An 8,157-nucleotide genomic window follows, 5' to 3' on the forward strand; every position below is an offset into this window, starting at 1 on the left:
CGTTTTAATTCCCTACCAAAATAAGCATTGAAGTTTTCTTGCTTAACCATAAAGTTATCAAACTCATCCAAACATTGGCTAGCAAACTTAGTAGGAGGGATTTCAGCTTTATCATATCTATAGAGAGAATTGACCTTTACTACCTGTGTCGGGTTATCAAGACCATGTGTTTCTTCAATAGGTGATGGATTAAAACCATGTATTTCTTCAACAGGCGGTAAATTAAGACCATGTATTTCTTCAACAGGCGGTAAATTAAGACCATGTATTTCTTCAAGAGGAGGTAAATTCTTAACATCTTCAGCTTTTATACCTTTTTCCTTCATAGATTTCTTTGCCTCTTGCATATCTTCAGGACTGAGAAATAGAACACCCCTTTTCTTCGGAGTTGGCTTAGGAGTTGGTTCAGGAAGTGTCCAATTATTTTCATTGGTCAACATATTATTCAATAGAATTTCAGCTTGATCAACAGTTCTTTCCGTGAAAACACAACCAGCACAACTATCCAGGTGGTCTCTGGAAGCTTCGGTTAGTCCATTATAAAAGATATCAAGTATTTCATTTTTCTTGAGAGGATGATCAGGCAAAGCATTAAGTAATTGGAGAAGCCTCCCCCAAGCTTGTGGGAGACTCTCTTCTCCAATTTGCACAAAATTATATATTTCCCTTAAAGCAACTTGTTTCTTATGACCAGGGAAATATTTAGTAGAGAAGTAATAAATCATATCCTGGGGACTACGCACACAACCAGGATCAAGAGAATTAAACCATATCTTAGCATCACCCTTTAATGAGAACGAAAATATTTTAAGGATATAATAGTAGCGAGTTTTCTCATCATTAGTGAACAGGGTGGCTATATCATTTAATTTGGTAAGATGTGCCATAATAGTTTCAGATTCATAGCCATAGAAAGGATCAGATTCAACCAAAGTAATTATATCAGGGTCGACAGAGAATTCATAATCCTTATCAGTAACAAAGATAGGTGAAGTAGCATAAGCAGGATCATATTTCATTCTAGCATTCAGAGATTTTTGTTTCAGCTTAGCTAATAATTTCTTAAGATCCCTTCTATCATTGCAAGCAAGAAAGTCTCTAGCAGTTTCTTCATCCATAACATAACCCTTAGGCACAACAGGCAAATCATATCTAGGGGGAGAATCTTCATCATCACTTTCATCAATATTATCAGTTTCAATAATTTCATTCTCTCTACCCCTAGCAAGTTGTTCATCAAGAAATTCACCAAGTGGCACAGTAGTATCAAGCATAGAAGTAGTTTCATCATAAGTATCATGCATAGCAGAAGTGGCATCATCAATAACATGCGACATATCAGAATTAATAGCAGAAGCAGGTTTAGGTGTCGCAAGCTTACTCAAAACAGAAGGTGAATCAAGTGCAGAGCTAGATGGCAGTTCCTTACCTCCCCTCGTAGTTGAGGGATAAATTTTTGTTTTCGCGTCTTTCAAGTTCTTCATAGTGACCAGCAGATATAAATCCCAAGTGACTCAAATAATAGAGCTATGCTCCCCGGCAACGGCGCCAGAAAATAGTCTTGATAACCCGCAAGTATAGGGGATCACAACAGTTTTCGAGGGTAGAGTATTCAACCCAAATTTATTGATTCGACACAAGGGGAGCCAAAGAATATTCTCAAGTATTAGCAGTTGAGTTGTCAATTCAACCACACCTGGATAACTTAATATCTGGAGCAAAGTATTTAGTACCAAAGTAGTATAGAAGTAACGGTATCGGTAGCAAAAGTAATATTTTTGGGTTTTGTAATGATTGTAACAGTAGCAATGGAAAAGTAAATAAGCGGAGAACAGTATGTGAAAAGCTCGTAGGCATTGGATCGGTGATGGAGAATTATGCCGGATGCGATTATTCATGCAACAGTTATAACATAGGGTGACACAGAACTAGCTCCAATTCATCAATGTAATGTAGGCATGTATTCCGAATATAGTCATACGTGCTTATGGAAAAGAACTTGCATGACATCTTTTGTCCTACCCTCCCGTGGCAGCGGCGTCCTATTGGAAACTAAGGGATATTAAGGCCTCCTTTTAATAGAGTACCGGACCAAAGCATTAACACATAGTGAATACATGAACTCCTCAAACTACGGTCATCACCGGGAGTGGTCCCGATTATTGTCACTTCGGGGTTGTCGGATCATAACACATAGTAGGTGACTATAGACTTGCAAGATAGGATCAAGAACTCACATATATTCATGAAAACATAATAGGTTCAGATCTAAAATCATGGCACTCAGGCCCTAGTGACAAGCATTAAGCATAGCAAAGTCATAGCAACATCAATCTCAGAACATAGTGGATACTAGGGATCAAACCCACTGGCCTTGATTCTTTCGCCAGTATTTTTTGTTATTTCCAAAAATAATCTCCGTGAAGTTTCAGGTCATTCCGAGAACTTTTGTTTCTGCACAAAGATAACACCATGGCAATTCTGCTGAAAACAACGTTAGTCCGGGTTAGTTCCATTCAAATCATGCAAGTTAGAGTCCAAAACAAGGGCAAAAGTGTTTGGAAAAGTAGATATGACGGAGACATATCAGTTTTGTACCGAATACATGAAATAAAGACCTATAGGTTTGCCCCTCTCTCTCCACGAGGGAAGGCTGAAAGGTAAGCCGGTCCTTGCTGGCACGCAAATGGCTGCACCTGGAGAATTGGCAGAGAAAGCCCATTTAACGGTACTGCTTAACCGCCCAGTTCTCATCGCTTATGCCGAAGAACACTTGGCGGAGATACGCCAAAGATTCTTACCAATGGTGCCTCAATCAGATGTGGAGATGAAGGAGCACACTAAGAACTGCGCCGAATGGCTGAAGAATCGTTTGGCACAAGGATCCATCGATGACATTGCTACGTGGTTGGCACAAAAGCCATCACCTACGGTGTTGACGTACCAAGCATATGACATAAATGGATACACGTTCTACACCGAGGAACGTGATAAGAAGACCTTGTATCAGAACAGCTCTGTTCGAATAGAATGCATGACTGTAAATGAAGCTGATAAAAGGGTATACTATGGAACCATCGAAGAGATTTGGGAGCTTGACTATGTGAAAGTTAAGGTGGCATTATTCATGTGCGCATGGATCCCAATTGGTCAGGATACCAACAAGGCCTACGCCTCTGGCCGCACCCTTCAGAGGAATGCTCCAAGGAAGCCCACACACCAGCCTAAAGGTGTATATGAAGTAACCGAGATTGATTTAAAGTCTTGGGCTCCAACTAAACCAGATAAAGCATGCATGAGATTCAGGAGTGTGTGTGAATTTGTTGGCAGGGCAAGGCTCAATATTAATCTGCCGGGGTTTTGGAAGGCTGACACAGAAACACGGGGTAGGATAGTCCGGGGATCATGAATCACTTCAACGTTCCAGAGCAGTGGAGAATGCAGGTGGAACACGCTGCACTGAAGAAGGCTAGGGATGCTTGGAGAAACTGGAAGCACGTGCTGTACAAGAAGTACTTGAGTGAAGGCAAGGACCCAATCCCCGCATACCCCCAAATTACAAAGGCTGACTGGGCAGAATTCAATAGGGTCAGGGCAACTAAAGAGTTTGCTGAGAAGAGTTTCAAGCAATCGGAACTTCAGAAGAAGAAAATACACCCCCACCGTTTGGGTGTGGCAAGATACTACGACATGAAACTGATATGGGAACAGGAGGACAAAGAAGCAGTAGCAGCGGGTGGGAATCCGGCCTTTAGTGAAATCAGGGGCAAACACGCCAGAGACTACTTGCGGGCACGTGCAAAGAGGCGTGATGACGGAACTTATTACTTTGAAAACGCATGTGACGCCAAACTGTATGAAGTGATTAGAGGCCTCCAAGATCCCTAGAAGGTTCTACAGGAACTCAGGGCCATGTGACATTCTGTCCATTGCTCTGGACACAAAAGAGCCCCCTGCCTGTGCAAGGGGTATATGTGTTAATGTCCCTTACAAGAGGGCTTTCACACTCAGCAATGAAGAGAGGCTCAGCATGAAAAAAGCGAGGAGTGAAATGAAGCAGAATGCATTGTATGGAAGGTTGAAGAAGGAGATTTAACCGGTTGTTCGAAAGGATGTTGAGGAGTCAATGATGATGCAGAAGACTCTAACACTGACAGATAGCCAGCAGATGGGAGGGGAGGCGTGAAGGAAATATGCCCTAGAGGCAATAATAAAGTATTATATATTTCCTTATATCATGATAAATGTTTATTATTCATGCTAGAATTGTATTAACCGGAGACATAATACATGTGTGAATACATAGACAAATAGAGTGTCACTAGTATGCCTCTACTTGACTAGCTCGTTAATCAAAGATGGTTATGTTTCCTAGCCATAGACATGAGTTGTCATTTGATTAACGGGATCACCTCATTAGGAGAATGACGTGATTGACTTGACCCATTCCGTTAGCTTAGCACTCGATCGTTTAGTATGTTGCTATTGCTTTCTTCATGACTTATACATGTTCCTATGACTATGAGATTATGCAACTCCCATTTACCGGAGGAACACTTTGTGTGCTACCAAACAACACAACGTAAATGGGTGATTATAAAGGTGCTCTACAGGTGTCTCCAAAGGTACTTGTTGGGTTGGCGTATTTCGAGATTAGGATTTGTCACTCCGATTGTCGGAGAGGTATCTCTGGGCCCACTCGGTAATGCACATCACTATAAGCCTTGCAAGCATTGTGACTAATGAGTTAGTTGCGGGATGATGTATTACGAAACGAGTAAAGAGACTTGCCGGTAACGAGATTGAACTAGGTATCGAGATACCGATGATCGAATCTCGGGCAAGTAACATACCGATGACAAAGGGAACAACGTATGTTGTTATGCGGTTTGACCGATAAAGATCTTCGTAGAATATGTGGGAGCCAATATGAGCATCCATGTTCCGCTATTGGTTATTGACCGGAGAGGTGTCTCGGTCATGTCTACATAGTTCTCGAACCCATAGGGTCCGCACGCTTAACGTTACGATGACAGTTTTATTATGAGTTTATGTATGTTGATGTACCGAAGGAGTTCGGAGTCCCGGATGAGATCGGAGACATGACAAGGAGTCTCGAAATGGCCGAGACGTAAAGATCGATATATCGGACGACTATATTCGGACTTCGGAAAGGTTCCGAGTGATTCGGGTATTTTTCGGAGTATCGGAGAGTTACGGGAATTCGTATTGGGCCTTAATGGGCCATACGGGAAAGGAGAGAAAGGCCCCAAAGGGTGGCCGCACCCCTCCCCATGGGCTAGTCCGAATTGGACTAGGGAAGGGGGGCGCCCCCTTGCTTCTTTCTCCTTCCCCCTTCCCTTCTCCTACTCCCACAAGGAAAGGAGGAGTCCTACTCCCGGTGGGAGTAGGACTCCCCCCTTGGGTGCGCCACCTCCCCTTGGCCGGCCCTCTCCTCCTTGCTCCTTTATATACGGGGGCAGGGGGCACCTCTTGACACACAATTGATATACGATATTTTAGCCGTGTGCGGTGCCCGCCTCCACCATATTACACCTCGATAATATCGTTGCAGAGCTTAGGCGAAGCCCTGCGTCGGTAGAACATCATCATCGTCACCACACCGTTGTGCTGACGAAACTCTCCCTCAACACTCGGCTGGATCGGAGTTCGAGGGACGTCATCGAGCTGAACGTGTGCTGAACTCGGAGGTGCCGTGCGTTCGGTACTTGATCGGTCGGATCGTGAAGACGTACGACTACATCAACCGCGTTGTGATAACGCTTCCGCTTTCGGTCTACAAGGGTACGTGGACAACACTCTCCCCTCTCGTTGCTATGCATCGCCATGATCTTGCGTGTGCGTAGGATTTTTTTTGAAATTACTACGTTCCCCAACAGTGGCATCCGAGCCTGGTTTTATGCGTTGATGCTATGCACGAGTAGAACACAAGTGAGTTGTGGGAGATATAAGTCATACTGCTTACCAGCATGTCATACTTTGGTTCAGCGGTATTGTGAGATGAAGCGGCCCGGACCGACATTACGCGTACGCTTACGCGAGACTGGTTTCACCGTTGGGAGCACTCTTTGCTTAAAGGTGACTGGCGGGTGTCTGTCTCTCTCACTTTAGTTGAACCGAGTGTGGCTACGCCCGGTCCTTGCGAAGGTTAAAACAGCACCAACTTGACAAACTATCGTTGTGGTTTTGATGCGTAGGTAAGAACGGTTCTTGCTAAGCCCGTAGCAGCCACGTAAAACTTGCAACAACCAAGTAGAGGACGTCTAACTTGTTTTTGTAGGGCATGTTGTGATGTGATATGGTCAAGACATGATGCTATATTTTATTGTATGAGATGATCATGTTTTGTAACCGAGTTATCGGCAACTGGCAGGAGCCATATGGTTGTCGCTTTATTGTATGCAATGCAATCGCCATGTAATTGTTTTACTTTATCACTAAGCGGTAGCGATAGTCGTAAAAGCAATAAGTTGGCGAGACGACAACGATACTACGATGGAGATCAAGGTGTCGCGCCGGTGACGATGGTGATCATGACGGTGCTTCGGAGATGGAGATCACAAGCACGGTGCTTCGGAGATGGAGATCACAAGCACAAGATAATGATGGCCATATCATATCACTTATATTGATTGCATGTGATGTTAATCTTTTATGCATCTTATCTTGCTTTGATTGACGGTAGCATTATAAGATGATCTCTCACTAAAATTTCAAGATAAAAGTGTTCTCCCTGAGTATGCACCGTTGCGAAAGTTCTTCGTGCTGAGACACCACGTGATGATCGGGTGTGATAGGCTCTACGTTCAAATGCAACGGGTGCAAAACAGTTGCACACGCGGAATACTCAGGTTAAACTTGACGAGCCTAGCATATGCAGATATGGCCTCGGAACACGGAGACCGAAAGGTCGAGCGTGAATCATATAGTAGATATGATCAACATGGTGATGTTCACCATTGAAACTACTCCATCTCACGTGATGATCGGACATGGTTTAGTTGATATGGATCACGTGATCACTTAGAGGATTAGAGGGATGTCTATCTAAGTGGGAGTTCTTAAGTAATATGATTAATTGAACTTAAATTTATCATGAACTTAGTCCTGATAGTATTTTGCAAATTATGTTATAGATCAATAGCTCGCGTTGTTGCTTCCCTGTGTTTATTTTTGATATGTTCCTAGAGAAAAAATTATGTTGAAAGATGTTAGTAGCAAAGATGCGGATTGGATCCGTGATCTGAGGATTATCCTCATTGCTGCACAGAAAAATTATGCCTTGATGCACCGCTAAGTGACAGACCTATTGCAGGAGCAAATACAGACGTTATGAACGTTTGGCTAGCTCAATATGATGAATACTTGATAGTTTAGTGCACCATGCTTAACGGCTTAGAATCGGGACTTCAAAGATGTTTTGAACGTCATGGACCATATGAGATGTTCCAGGAATTGAAGTTAATATTTCAAGCAAATACCCGAGTTGAGACATATGAAGTCTCCAACAAGTTCTATAGCTAAAAGATGGAGGAGAATCGCTCAACTAGTGAGCTTGTGCTCAGATTGTCTGGGTACTACAATCGCTTGAATCAAGTGGGAGTTAATCTTCCAGATAAAATAGTGATTGACAGAATTCTCTAGTCACCATCACCAAGTTAGTAGAACTTCGTGATGAACTATAGTATGTAAGGGATGACGAAAGTAATTCCCGAGCTCTTCGCGATGCTGAAATTGACGAAGGTAGAAATTAAGAAAGAGCATCAAGTGTTGATGGTTAACAAGACCACTAGTTTCAAGAAAAGGGCAAAGGGATAGAAGGGGAACTTCAAAAGAACGGCAAGCAAGTTGCTACTCAAGTGAAGAAGCCCAAGTCTGTACCTAAGCCTGAGACTAAGTGCTTTTACTGCAAAGGGACTGGTCACTGGAAGCGGAACTGCCCCAAGTATTTGGTGGATAAGAAGGATGGCAAAGTGAACAAAGGTATATTGGATATACATGTTATTGATGTGTACTTACTAGTGTTTATAGCAACCCCTCGGTATTTGATACTGGTTTAGTTGCTAAGAGTAGTAACTCGAAACGGGAGTTGCAGAATAAACAGAGACTAGTAAAAAGGTGAGGTGACGATGTGCG

Source organism: Triticum aestivum, chromosome 5D (genome assembly GCF_018294505.1).
Source record: "Triticum aestivum cultivar Chinese Spring chromosome 5D, IWGSC CS RefSeq v2.1, whole genome shotgun sequence".
NCBI lineage: Eukaryota > Viridiplantae > Streptophyta > Magnoliopsida > Poales > Poaceae > Triticum > Triticum aestivum.